The following is a 15,229-nucleotide window of genomic DNA, read 5'->3' on the forward strand; positions in this document are numbered from 1 at the left end:
GTATACACCCTTATTGGGAAACCAAGACTCCTTCAAGTTTCACAAACACTCATCCCACATGTCACTCACCATAATGCAGTGTTCCTATTATTTCTAGTCCCTAGAGGCAAAGGAAGGGTAGAAAGATTTGTGTTGGTCCAGGGCTATGTTGCATATTCAGAAGGGGAAACTTTTGAGCTTGATCCCCAACAGCTGCTCATTCAAAACCAGAAAGAGAAGACTACAAAATGTCAATCCCAGCCTTGTAAAGAATTTCCTATCATCATTCAGATGGAGCTTTGCACTTACCTCCTCTATGCACCACATCTCCCTCCCGCGGCTTCTCATATTACTAGACTAAGAGTGTACACGTCAAACTATAGCCAGTCACCTGACTTTTCCTCCAAATAGATTGCCACTAACAGTCACAAAGGAATCAGGAGGAAAGAAGCAGTTTCTGCTAGTCCACATGAAGGATTGTTCTAGGTACTGGGCTTTAAATTTCACTATGCTTGATGACCGTTAGGGCCATCCTGAGCTCTGTTAGGCTGAGTCCTCATGGACAATCCTGACTTTCCTGCCTGGAAATGGCAAAGACTAATTATCTCCAGGGATGGCAATGGCAACCTCCCTCATTATCTTTTTACAGTGTCTAATGCCCTTTTCAGGCAGTTATTTTTAATGCTTAACTTAAATCTTCCTTGTTACAGTTTAGCCTGACTTCTATAAATACATAGTCCAGTGGAACACATTCTTCCTTAGACTAACCCTTTATATATTTGAAAACGTTTACTAAGATATGTTTTAGTCTTTTCCAGTAAAAATAACTGTGGTATTTCCTTTGTAGGCATATCTTCCATAAACGATGCTATTGTAAGGGCCACAGTTCTTACCATTGGTTCTCAGGGAGTTTTTCTTAGCTATTTTGTTGAGCAAGGAAAGTAAGCAGGAAGACATGTAGCGTCATCTGGGTATTGGGATCAGTGGTAAAACGGCAAATGTTAAAACATATAAATTATCAGAGGCATTTCAAGCAGGAGGCCAGAATGCACCATGCAACGGCGTGGCGGGAGGGATTACTTACAGGTCAACCAAGCTCAGTGTAGGAAGCAAAAGCCAAGAGAGACAGCCTAGATCATAGTCAACAACCCACGCCTGATGCAGGGGGCCCTACTGGCCCTTTCATAAGGATCTGGGTAGGAATGAGGCACTCAGAGTAGTGCCATGAAGCACACTCTCTCACCTCCTGGAAGAGGCGCTTCAAAATAACAGAATTGGATATTAAAAATAATGATGGTATTTGTTAGGTTACGTGTCATGCACTGTTCTAAGCACTGGATCATCTGGGGGCTGTAAATTATATGGGTTTAATGAAACAAATGCACACTCAGCAATAACACCCTGAATTCATACCAAATCACAACTCCCCAGAGGGTTCTGGCTTATTGCTTGGTTACACCCTGAACTGTGAGAAGCTGGATAGCCTAGTGGAAAAAGCCCAGGTGTGGGAGTCAGAGGGATTTGGGTTCATTCATTTATTCAATTGTATTTATTGAATGCTTACTGTGTGCAGAGCACTGTACTAAGAGCTTGGGACGGTACAATATAAACAGCAATAAAGAGTGACAATCCCTGCCCACAGCGAGCTCACGGTCCAGAGTGGGTTCTAATCCCATCTCTGCCACTTGTCTGTTGTGTGGACTTGGGCAAGTCACTTCACTTTTCTGTGCCTCAATTACCTCATCTGCAAAATGGGGATGAAGAGTGTAAGCCCCATGTGGGACAGACACTGTGTCCAAACTGATTACCTGGTATCTACCTCAGAGCTTACTACAGTGCCTGGCACATAGTAACCACTTAGCAAATACCACAGTTATTATTTCTATTATTTTTAATTAGCTAGTATATATGTATGGCACATATTCTGTTCTCCTTACCAAATTTAAAATGGATGTCCCCACCGTTTCTTCCAAATGCTTCCCAGACCACTAGGCTAATAAAACATAACCATCATTCTGCAGGAAATACATTCAAATTTCCCTGTCTTCCATGAAAACCAAGCTAAAAGAGAATAAAACACAGGCCAGGTGTATTCAATTTCTGGTTAGAACGATTTTGCAATTTTTCTGAGTTGGTGTGATAGACCTCATTTCCATGAGGGCACTGGTGATAATCCCTAAAGATTATTATCATTCAACAATTAAAACTGAATGGATGTTGCACATGAATTACAAAAGACATGGTCCCTGCCCTTTAGAGCCTTCAACCCCAAAAATGCAACATTAACATGGACAGATAACTAGTACACAAACTAAGTTAGTATACAATTATATTGTTTTAGGATGTACGTTACATAAGGTACATATAATGTACTGTAATAAAAATAATATACATGCACACTGGAGAAGCACTGCCTGTTTAGGTACTTATAAAAGCATGCTGTTGCAGATGTCACTTAGGAGTAGGGTGTGAGGAATCATAGAGGAAACATAGCCTCCTTTCACAGGTTCTTAAGAAAGGCCTTAAGGAGGTCATATTTCAAGTGAGCTTTGATGTATTAAATAGTAAACAGTCTGGGTTTTGGAGGCTTGTTTGAACTCAATCTCAGTGGCTTTAATTCACGCTTAGCTTTACCCAACTGCACTTGCTTTCATCAAGCAAAAGAAGCACTTGTATAGGGTTTATGGAAACATTTGTCTCTGAGTTGGAGTCTTGCCATAGTTTGCAACAATTCCAAAAAGTGAAATTCAGGCCTAGAAAAAACAAGTTCCAGACACTGAACTTGCATTGGCTTCACGGGATAATAATGAAGGCATGGTTCAATGACATATGGATATGAGGCAGCTATTGAAAGAAGAAAAAAAACCCACCAGAAGCTTTTATTCTAGAGGTCTCTGAATTGAAATCGAAAACAAGTCTTTATGTAATAGTTCTTTTATAGCTGGATGCAGCTGGATGAGAAGTGCCAACTAGAGAAAGTCAATTTTGTTTATCGCTACTTTTGATTTTTTTCCCCCTCAGCAGATGTTCTCTGGGTGCCATAGCGATCTATCTAATTTGTCTCTGTTAAATCAAAGCCAGTAACCTTGACTAACAAACCAATTAGTCTTTTGATTATTTCTTCCATTGTTGTGTTCCTCCTTAGGAGAGCCCAACTGTGAAAACAAGGTATGTATCACTTTTTGCATGCCTGAGAGAGTATTTTGTCCCTTCAGAAAGAGCACAGATCAACAAACCAGTTAAAGCAATACAATTCAGTCTCGGTCTCCAGCTATTGCCAAGCTTTACTACAAAATCTTAAATGTATCCATTTGGTATACCTGTCACCCATCTTGCTCTACTCTTGCACTGTGTTCTAGAATTATGATAGCAGTAGCAATCATCATGACATATTTCAAGAATTTACTAACTACCAAGTACTGTACTAAGCCCCGGGATAGATAAAAGGCAATCAGACACAATCCCTGTCCCACATGGGGCTCGAAACCCAGGAAGGAGGGAAGACACATTTTTTCCCCAATTCACAGAGGGAGGAACTGAGGCACAAAGAGGCTAAGTGACTTGCCCAAAGTCACACAGCAGGCAAGTGGCAGAAGAAACACTGATTTAGAGAGCAGTTTTCTCCACCCTCTTCCAAATTCTTTGCTCAAACCAGTCAACTGGGCCCATATTTTCAGTTTAAACTAGAGAAACATTAGCCAGACACCTGTGTCCTTTGCAAAACTCAGCAACTTAGGTCCACTGCCCATCTGAAAGATACAACAGAAGAGCCAAATTCTAGCCTGACTTTTTTCCATCCTTCCCCACATTAGCTGAGCATCTGTTGTATGAGTGGATGTCTCTAAAACCCTCCCCCATTTTCCTAAAATATGAAGATTGCTGACTCCACATACAAAGCTTTGTCAGCAACAGATGACATATTGGACATTGGAAAGCAGAATGACCTAGTGGATAAAGCACGGGCTGGGAGTCAGAGAGATCTGGGTTCTAATCGCGGCTCCGTCACTTGTCTGTTGTGAAACCTCAGGCAAGTCACTTCACTTCTCTGTGCCTCACTTACCTCATCTGTAAAATGGGAAATAAGACTGTAAGCCCTAATGGGGGACAGACTGGGTCCAACCTTGCTTAATTATGTTATATATATTAATAATTAAAGTATTTGTTAAGAACTTACTATGTGCCAAGCATTGTTCTAAGCGTTGGGGTAGAGACAAGATAGAGTAGGGTGCTCCACCACTGCATGACCTGAAGATAGCCACTTTTCTATTTGGATGCTGCGTAATGCTGTCCTAAACTGTTGGTTTGGCTTGGCCTTCAAGCTGACAGTGATCCCACTGCAGGCAGGAGGTCAAAGAAGGGGAGGATGTTCCCTAAAGAGTCCCTGCTGGAGTTCTAGGATGTGGATTTGGAAAACTAACTCCCACAGGGTACCTGCAGAAAGAAAAAGAACTAGGAACTCACTAAATTTGTGTTTATTGCATTGAACAGCATTCCCACATGGATCTCCAGCTATTTAAGATCAAAATACCAAACCCCCAAATATAGAACAATATTTTGTCAATCAAATCTGGGAATAACAAACTCAATCGATGCCCCCCCATTTTTTTTTACAATAACGTGTTAATGATTAATTTATGTCATTGAATAAATTAAATCTATCTGATAAGTTATGGGTACTTAAATTATAGGCTGCCATGAATTAATCGAAGAATGCTATGACTATTCTTTCATCTGTGAAGTACTGCATTTTAACAAGACAAATCTAAAAAATGAAGACAAAGCACCCCAGCTCTTTCAATGAGCAAGACTAAGGAAAGATTAAAATACATTTCCAAGACTGTGAAACTAAATATGTTAGTAGTAGTGGACTTGTCCAGATCCTTCTTAGCTATTTGATCTATTGCTCTTTGCTCATTCTTGAGATTTTCTTTATCCTTTGATTCACATCTTCTCTCTGGCTATAGGTACTGAGCTGAAATTTCTAGGTAACTTAGATCAAGTTAAATTTGACAACTGGAGCCAGATTTAGCTACTCCTACAGTTTCCCCACATATTGGCAAGTTCAGTGCTTCAGAGTCTATCCTATGTCACATAATTTAAATGAATAGTACCACTACGGGGTCTCTTTGTTAAGGATATTAAGTCATATTATTACTGGAAGGAAACTAAGCCTCTCCTTACAATTTCACAGGGCTATCATGTGAGAAACCCCCACCTTAGGTGATGAATTTTTCATTAATTATAAGTGACAGCCTAAGTAAAAAACGTTATCTTAGCCTCCATAAAGTTGTATTCAAGATCCCACAAGTCATGAACCACTAGAGAAATTGCAACTGCACGAGGTACGTGACCAGACATTCTTTATAGTAAGCATGATGCTTGAAAATATCAAATTCCTTTCCAATGCATTAGAGAGAAAATATTCTATTGTGAAGATCGCTTCACTCTATTATGTTTATATGCTTGCACACTAAAATCCTTATATTTGTATATAAGTTATATTATATATTATATAACACTTGAGGAGCTGATCCTATATCTAGTCACATGGCTCACAGAGACTGTGGAAACACACCTGGAAGACATATAATAATCAAGGGCATAGAAAATGCTACCTCCAACGTGGTCATTTGGGTTTAACTAGAAGGTATTTTATATGAGCTACATGGGCTCAAAAAACAAAAGCTTTTAAAAAAAACAAAAGATAATACCCAAGTATAGCCATATTTTCTCTCTAATGTATTGAAAAGGAATTTAATATTTTCAAGCATTATGCTTATAGGTAAATACCCCAATATAGGCAAATTTGATTCAAATGCTGGGTTGCCACCTCACTTAAAAGTAAAGAACTTACTGGCATACAATGGCATTACATTGTTGGACAACTTCTTTAGTCCTCAATGGATTATAATAATGGTGGTATTTGTGAAATGCACACTATGTGCCCAGCACTGTACTAAGTTCTGGGGGAGATAAGGTAATCAAGACCCATCTGGGGCTTACAGCCTGAACAAGAGGGAGAACTGGTATTGAATCCCCATTTTGCAGAAGAAAGAACTGAGGCATAGACAAGTGGAGTGACTTGCCCAAGGTCACAGTGCAGGCAAGTGGCAGAGCCAGGATTAGAACCCAGGTTCGCTGACTGTCAGGCTTGTGCTCTTTCTACTAGACACTGAGGTTTCATTACTGCTGCTTGCCAAATCACCATGATGATGGTCTTTATCAAACATTTATCAAACAATATCAGAGAGTCTCTTTGGCACCATATGGTTTTCAGGGTTTATGAAAACTACTGCCGACAGCTGCTGACGAAGCGTCACTCCCTAATACTGATAATATCATTAAAACTATAACAGGTACTAAGTAGTTTGGGGGTTATTATAGTAAAGAGCAAACATCACCAGGAAGAAATCACCATTGGTAGTCGAATCTAGTGATGAGTGACCTGAAGGTCAAAGCTCCTGACACACTAAAACAGAATCTTACTATTAATGAGACACTATCTCATTTTTGTCTGTTACTGATAAAGTATCTATAAACTGCTGAGTGGTCAATACAATCACAGTTGTAATAAAATACATATCTTGATCATAATTAGTAAGAATCATCTCACCAACATAGGCATAAGCATATATGATACTAAAAAACACAATCTATTCTCTGGAGTTCTTAATGGCAAAAATCAACTATCACTAACATATTAAGTAAAAAGTTAGAAAACACAATAAAATTAACATATTTTGGCCAATCATCTTGGAACAATTTCAATGATTTCTAACAAAATAATATTGCTTCATTACTCCTGTGTAACGTTCAACAATGCCTATTTGTCTTAGATAAACTAAGTACCTGTTTTATAAAAAGTGGCATTTTGGCTAACTTGCTTAATTAGGTGCATAATAAGACTCATCTTTCATGAAATCTTTTTGCTGAGAATGAGGAAGAAAATGAAACAATTTTGGTCAAAAATATATATGAATGGTGCTATGTGCAATCGTACTTTATACCTAATTCTTAAATACGTGGAGTTAGATTTTTCTCCCCCTGATTTGGTAGTTCACTTATGTTCAATTTTTCCTCCCTCATCCAGTCATTCAGAGTGCATGGTGACCTTGGACATGTGGCCAGTGACTCTGCTTCTGCAGTTCAGTCTCCTCCTCCAATCCGTACATTGGCAAAATAATAATACTTAGACGTCCCCTACCTCCTAGGGACAAATGGGATAATCTATGCAACATTTCTCTTTGTTGTCTAGACCGTGCTGCTTCTCCATCCTCAGTCCAAGGACAAATAGGCCAACATAGGGCTTTTTGCCTCAGTAGCCAGCCAAATTTTGCCATGTTTTGGAGTTTTAGAACAAACATGAGAAAGAGCTAAGATAGAATCCATTTTGGTGGCACTTTCTGCCGGCATGGTAGGTAAGAACATCTCCGTCTCAGTGATGATATTTACGAGGAAGGATGAAGATTGGAAAAAGAGATTGGTTCTCTATCTCCCTCTTCCCAACTCTCTCTGCTACGGTATTATACTCCAGGCCATGTCCCCTTTCTGATCCTGAACTTAGAGGAATCTGGTCCCATACAGATGAGGGGAGGGGAGAGCTGTTTGGAAAGGGGGAATACTTATCGGTACACTAGTTCTGCTCCGTAACCTATATCCATCCCCACATCCCAAGACTGTAAATCATTAGTTCTGAGGTCACTTTTGTCCAGCACTATTGAATTTTCCCAGCCTGTCTGTGGCTACCTCCTCTCTTATCTGCTGAAACTAGGCTTAAAGAATCACTCCCAGTGGTAAGAGCTGCTCTAGGGCAGTAAGTCAGTCCATCTATCAGTGGTATTTATCGAGCTCATTTTGTGTGCAGAATACTGTACGAAGACCCAAGTGCATAGCCGATGACAGAGAAGGAGGGTGTATGGGATAGGAAAATGAGAGGTTAATCGGAAAAGGCTTTTGGAAAGACATGGTAATTTAGTGGGGCCTTGAAGACGGAAAGAGTGGTTGTGTATTGAATATGAATGGGGAAGAAGTTCCAGGCCAGAGGGAGGATTTGAGTAAGGGGTCAGTGGTGAGAGAGATGAGATCAAGATACAAAAACTACACTGACCCTCGTACAACTCCCAGATGCATCTTTACTCAGACCCTTATTAGTAGGGAGCAGAGTAGTTGATGACTTCATTCAGCCTAAATGCCCCTCCCTGCCACTGATCAGCAGGGAAGAAAATAGGACTTTATAAATTTGAATAAAGTTTAAGTGCTTTTTATGTGCCAAGCACCTTCCCACATTTCCTCATCTCGCACTGCCTTCTGCGTTGTGCTGACTTGCTCCCTCAGCTCTTCCCCTACCCAGCCCCAAAGCACTTATGTACATATCTGTAATTTTATTTATTTATATTGATGTCTGTCTCCCCCACTCTAGACTGTTGTGGGCAGAGAATGTCACTGTTTATTGTTGCTTGTACTTTCCCAAGCACTTAGTACAGTGCTCTGCATGAAGTAAACACTCAATAAATACAGTCAAATGAATTAACCCCTGGAGTAGATACAAGGTGCAGAGAAGTTAACCTGCCCATGGTCACAAAGAAAGCAAGTGGTGGAACTGGGATTAGAACCCAGGTCCTCTGACTACCTCTGAGTCTCTTCTGTAAAATGGCAATTAAGACTGCGAGTGATTACAGGGACCTTGTTCAATCAACCCAATTATCTTGTACCTATCCCAGTGCTTAGAAGAGTGACTGGAACATAGCAAGCACATAATACTATGATAATAACAATAATAATAATTATTATTATTATTATTAAGGATGGTCCTGATAGCAGGAGGCTGTTTTGCTCTTCACAACCCACAAGCCTACTATCTCCACCTCTAGGGAGTCAGACCAGAAGAGGATACAGCAAAGGATACTTAGGTATCAGACGTAATTTTTCATTATCAAGTGAATGTTATATTATCCGGTCCTACATATTTCAGAAGAACAAAGGCATTATCATTTTTGAATATTTATTGCAGTAGCCGGCTCTGCAGGGCATTATACATAATAGATAATGATTCTGATTTTCAGAATTTTTCTCCTACACTAAGGGAAAGGGAATAGTAGCATTATAATTTTTGGGAGGTGATAATATGGTTGGCGGGGATCTAAGAGAAAATCTCCTAGTGGCCATGCTTACATTCTTAATGAAAGCATCCAGGGAAGCCTTCTGGTGAAGATCAACCTGAAGATTTAATTTAATTTTTAAAATAACTAGGATTTGTGGCACAGTACCAAGAGCACTGGACTGAAAGTCAAGAGACCTGGGTTCTAATCCAAGATCTGCCACTTGTCTGCTAAATGGTCTTGCATAAGTCACTTAAAATCCCTGTGCCTCAGTTTCCTCATCTGTAAAATGGGGATTAAATAAATATATGTTCTCCCTCTCCCTTAGTTATCAGCCCCATACATGACAGGAACTGTATCTGATCTGATTACCCCAATGTTTGGCACATAGGCACGAGAAGCAGCATGGCCAAGTGGCTACAGCATGGGGTCAGAGTCAGAAGGACCTGGATTCTAATCCCATCTCCACCACTTGTCCACTGTGGGACTTTGGGCAAGTCACTTAACTTCTCTGGGCCTCAATTCCCTCATCTGAAAAATGGGGATTAAGACTGCAAGCCCCATATTATACTGTAATCTTTCAGGTGCTTAGTACAGTACTCTGCACACAGTAAGCACTCAATAAATACAATTGACTGACAAGGACTGTGTACAACCTGATTAGCTTGTATCTTCCCAGGCATCTAGTACAGTGCCTGACCCATAGTAAGGGCTAAACAAATACCATAAAAATAAGTAAAGGCTTAACAAGCATGACAATTATTATTATAGCTCTATGTTGTGAATAAGTCTGCAAGGAAAAAGATAGTTCAGAAAGAGAAAGATATCTACCATGCAACCACACAGAGAACATAATTGGGCTGCTGATTAAAATCCAGGTACATCATCTAGTATTAAGTGTTAATTTAGGCTAGGAATTCTGTCAATTAACGCTGCGGCACCAAACAAAAATAGTTTGAAATAAAATCTTTTTGTGGTCCTATTATTTATGTTCTTGATGATTTTTTTTTTTCAATCAAGCTTTCTCTCAGCTATGGCATGGCTGCTACAGTGAGAAATCATGGGTCATTGTTTACAAAGTCACACTAATACCGTAAATGCCTTTCCATAGACAATTAAACTTCATGTTCCCCCTGACTTCTGTAAACAGGTAAATATGTGCCAACTAATAATCTCTAGGGAATTCACAAATAGCCACGCGATTCATACACTTTCAAAGGTCATGGCTTCTCTCTTCATACAAGGTTAAATTCGTCTCCAACATGATTCAGTGTAGGCAACAGCAGCCTTAAACATTATCTATTATCTGCCTTCTATGCTGTAGGGTGTATTTGTCCTTTTAACTGGAAAGAAAGCAGCATGTCCTCTATTAGAGGTCTTTCTTTTCTTTTGCCTCAGGGAATGAATTCAGTCTAATAGGTCTTTTCCATCTTTTAGCTGGTATGACAAACTGAGCTGGGTAAGAAAAAAAAAAAAAGTTGAAAATTTTGAATGAAGAAAGAAGTCACCAACAGGAAGGATCAACAGGCCACCTACCTATGTCTGGTTTGAGCCTTAGTCTTACAAAGAGTGATCAGTCAAATATTTGTGGTTATTGAGCACGGACTGTGTGCAGAGCACTGTACTTAGCACTTGCAAGAGCACAATATAACAGAGTTGGTAGATATGTCCTGCCGCCGACCCCTGGCCCACGTCCTACCTCTAGCCTGGAATGCCCTCCCTCCTCACATTCGCCAAATTAGCTCTCTTCCCCCATTCAAAGCCCTACTGAGTGCTCACCTCCTCCAGGAGGCCTACCCAGACTGAGTCCCCTTTTCCTCTGCTACTCCTTCCCTCCCCATTGTCCTGACTCCCTCCCTCTGCTCTACCCCCTTCCCCGCCCCCAGCACTTGTATATATTTGAACATATTTATTATTCTATTTATTTCATGAATGATGTGTATATATCTATAATTCTATTTCTCTATTTTAATGCTACTGATGCCTGTCTACTTGTTTTGCTTTGTTGTTTGTAAGCCCTTCTAGACTATGAGTCCGTTGCTGGGTAGGGGTTGTCTCTGTTGCCAAATTGTACTTTCCAAGCACTTAGTACAGTGCTCTGCACACAGTGAGCGCTCAATAAATATGACGGAATGAATATGTTCCTGCTCACAATGATCCTACAGTCTAGAACATATACATATGTTATCAAAGTTTTTTCTGAAAAACTCAATTATCTTGCAAGTGCAAAAAAAGAGTTTTGCAATGAAAGCACAAGGCCCACCACCTAAAGCAAAATATGAGGGAAATTTCATGAAACTACTGTACAATCTATTGACACTAAGCAGCACTCGTGTATGCCTAATAATGATTGTAAGAAACTTGGGAAAGGAATCAATAATGTACAAGCAGCAGCAGGGTCTACTGAATAGACCATGGGCTTGTGTGTCAGAGGACCTGGGTTCAAATCCCATCTCTGCCACTTGTCTGTTGTGTGGAAAGTCCTTTTACTTCTCTGAGCCTCAGTTATCTCATCTGTAAAGTGGGGGTTAAGACTGTGCTCCCCATGTGGGATAAGGACTGTATCAAACCTGTTTAGCTTATACCTACCCCAGTGCTTAGTAAAATGACCAACACACACTAAATGCTTAACAAATGCTATTAAAAAAACAGTGCAAATCAGTGAAAGTAGTAATGATGATAATAATAATAATAATAATAATTGTGTTATTTGTTAAGCACTTATGTGTCAGCGTTGTCCTAAGCACAAAATAATCAGTTCACATATGGTCCCTGTCTCACATGGGGCTCACAGTTTAAGTAGGAGGGAGAAAATATATTTAATCCTTATTTTACAGATGCAGAAACCAAGGTACAAATAAATTAAATAACTTGCCCAAGGTCACCCATTCTTACCCAGTAGCCGTGGCAGGATTAGAATCCAGGTCTCTGAATCCCATACCCATGCTATTTGCACTGCCACCCTGAATAGTTTCCCTCCCTTCCATCTGCTGAAAATGTCTAATGGTATCATCCCTAGATGGAAGCTTGACTATATTACTGTGGTTCTTAAAAGATACACCTGTCAGATTAAATTGTCTGCCAGGGTCACTCACCTGCAAAACCAGTCCTTTTTCTGACTCTTGATGAATTCAAGGGAACCTCTGTTTAATCCTTGGGAGTTGCCCAGTAAAATGTAGTTTAGTCACTCCCCGAGATGATACCAATTGCTGGGAAAAAATAAATAAATAAATGATGAAAAACTAACCTTGGTCCAAAAAATGACTTTTCAAACAAGTTCTGCAAAAATGGAGAGGAAAAAAAGCCACCGGAAACTCTTTAGAACTTCACGGAGAGGATATACTCTATTTCATCCTTTTCCCTATTTAACTTTTAAAAAAATGCTGATTCTGAAAGAGTTAGTTGGAAAGGTGGCATGGAGTTGGGAAGAACAAGGCCAGTTTGTTCATTTGAGGATTAGTTGATGCTTCTCACTCTGATTTCCCTAGGAACTGGGAGAAACAAATAGGTTTTAATCCTCCTAGAGCCCTGCATGTTAAACGCAAGCTATTGGTTTTCCCCATCTGATTTCTGAATAATGAAAATATTTCTATCATGCTTTCAGCTTACTTTTTTTTATTATGTAGGGTCAACCCAAATGGACATTCACTATATATCCCCAACGGAGCTAGTTTTCTGAAAGTAAACCTGATTGGCATCCACTGAAGGCCTTGCTAGAGGATCCTAAATTCTATTATTGAATTACACAACTTGAATTTCTTTTTTCCCTTAAAAGACCGCTTTATGCTCTTTTCACAAAAGGTGATAATGAGTTGGAAGTTCCCAGCTTTCCCACTAGCTCTGCTAAGTGCTGTGGGACTCGGTTTCTTCCTTCCTATTTGTGAGAATCCTGGCAACCAAGAGACTCCCACTATTACAACCGATCCTCTTGTTCTCTTTTGAATTCTTGTCGGTCAGGCTGCAGCTAAAAGCCTACTTCAGCCAGCCCCTGAAGCCAACCCCCTCGCCCAGGTCTTGCTCTGCATATTTCCAGGGGGCACAAAAGCAGAAAGGAGGTTGAAGAAATGGCCCTAGAGAATCACAAGGGTGAACTCTGCCTCAGGCCTCAACACAATCCACCTATATCATCTTTCCATGAGGCACAGCTGAAATTATTCTCTCCTGGTACTAAATAGGGATCAAAAGGGTTGTTTTTTTTTTTTTTAAAAAAAAGTGCTCAAATTCGTATATTGCTGAAATGTGATAAGACTCACATGGGAAAAGAGAGTAGGGCACACTTAGTCATACAGAATCATTCCCCTCTTGGCTTGTGATGCATTTGAAATACTCATTAGGCACCATGGGTCTGATTTCACTCTCCGTCCTCAGGCTCACTTACTCTAAGGAAGAAGAGGGAATTTGGGTCCTGTTAATCATTAAGCTCACGTGTGAATTATGATTTTAAGTGTATGGGATAGGATTCCTTTGCTCTCAACTCTGCCTAATGTATTGCTGGAGTTCAAATATTTATTGGTGAATCAAGCAATCATATTTATAGAGCGCTGACTGTGTACAGAGCACTGTCCTAAGTGTTTAGGAGAGTACAATATAACAGTATTGGTAAACACATTACCTGCCCTCAATTACTGTAAGATCCTTGAAGGCAGGGATCATTTCTCCCATCTCTATTGTATACTACTTTCCCAAGTGCTCAGCACAATGCTCTGCCCATAGCACCAGCCAACAAATAACTTTGATTAAAGTGTGGCCTATTTATAACAAAGATATGACTTGCTTTTGGGGGGACATTCATTAACTTTTTCAGAGTAATGGAATCCCATTTGAGGCACTAAATGTTATAATAATAATAATGATAATGTGTTAAGTACTTATGTCCCAGATACTACAGAATAATCGGGTTGAACACAGTCTCTGTCCCACACAGGGCTTATGTCTTAATTCCCATTTTACTGATGAGGTAACTAAGGTCCAGAGAGGTAAAGCAACTTGCCTGATGCCTGGGAGTCCGAATGACCTGGATTCTAATCTCATCTCTGCCATTTGTCTGTTTTGTGACCTTGGGCAAGTCACTTAACTTCTCTGTGCCTCAGTTATCTCATCTGTAAAATGGGGATTGATTCTAAATCTCATGTGGGACATGGACTGTGTCCAACCTAATTAGCTTTTATCTACCCCAGTGCTCAGTATAGTGCCCTACACAGAGTAAACACTTGACAAAAAATATTAAAATAAAAGAAATCACAGCAAAGTGACAGATCCAGAATTAGAACCCAGGTCCTTCTGACCCCCAGGCCCATGCTCTATTCACAAGGCCATGCTGAACTTAGTCGTGAATAGACTGTCCATTTGAATGAGGTTAGGTTCCTTTAAGGATCCCAACCTTGAAATCTCACCCTTTTTTAAAGTCAAAGCCAATATATAATTGTTATCCTCTAAAAGAGTCAGAAGTTAAGTACCTCCAAAGCAAGAAGGCAAGATAATATTTGTTTTTAATTTGGTCTACTGAGATGCAAAAAATAACTGTTCTGAACTATTTTTAAACCCAGCTGCTGTTGGTGATTGATTACATGACATCCATAGGTCCACATATTTTGGCCGTGGCAAAAATCAAAATTAATCTGCAGACACCAAGAAAAAGAGAAGTGCCATCCCATTAACCTATACCTGAGGCATCAACGGGCTTTTCCATGGATGCAAATTACAAAATAGCAAGGTCAAATACTCAATAGTAGGGAAATTAAATTCCACTTTATATAGAAAAAAAAATGTAGCCAATACCCAGAAGTAACCTCTTCTTTTGGAAATTGATTTTTCTATCAATAAATGATGGGGGACCACTCAGCTGTCCAACCTAATTGGTGCTGCTATTGTTTTCTACACTTGGCAGTAGTAGTGCCTGGATTCCTTTTTAATGCCATTTAAGTGTTTACTATGTGTCAAACACTATTCTAAGCACTGAGATAGGTACAAGTTACTTAGGTTGGACGGAGTCCCTGTCCCACATGGGCCTCACAGTCCAAGTCACAGGTATCCTTATTTCCTCAGTTGAGGAAACTGAGGCACATGATTTGTTCAAAGTCATACAGCAAGCAATTGGCAGAACCAGGATTAGAACCCAGGTCCTTCTGATTCCCAGGCCTACCCTGTCTCCA

The 15,229-nt window shown here is 40.0% G+C and overlaps 1 protein-coding gene across 11 annotated transcripts in view; it reads right to left on the reverse strand.

The window, feature by feature from the left end:
• The window catches only part of CNTN5 (contactin 5), a 653,229-nt gene that overhangs the window by 365,827 nt on the left and 272,173 nt on the right, over positions 1 to 15,229 (reverse strand). For 9 of the 11 annotated variants that reach the window (XM_029048199.2, XM_003430617.4, XM_029048198.2 and 6 more), the window contains one exon: positions 12,173 to 12,286. The exons of 1 other annotated variant lie outside the window; for it this stretch is intronic. The gene's annotated coding sequence lies outside the window, so the exon portion shown is untranslated. Of the gene's footprint in view, positions 1 to 12,172; positions 12,287 to 12,324; positions 12,405 to 15,229 lie in introns of those variants that run through there. One more of the 11 variants, XM_029048201.2, reaches the window with a different exon arrangement.

This window comes from Ornithorhynchus anatinus, chromosome 20 (genome assembly GCF_004115215.2).
Source record: "Ornithorhynchus anatinus isolate Pmale09 chromosome 20, mOrnAna1.pri.v4, whole genome shotgun sequence".
Lineage (NCBI taxonomy): Eukaryota > Metazoa > Chordata > Mammalia > Monotremata > Ornithorhynchidae > Ornithorhynchus > Ornithorhynchus anatinus.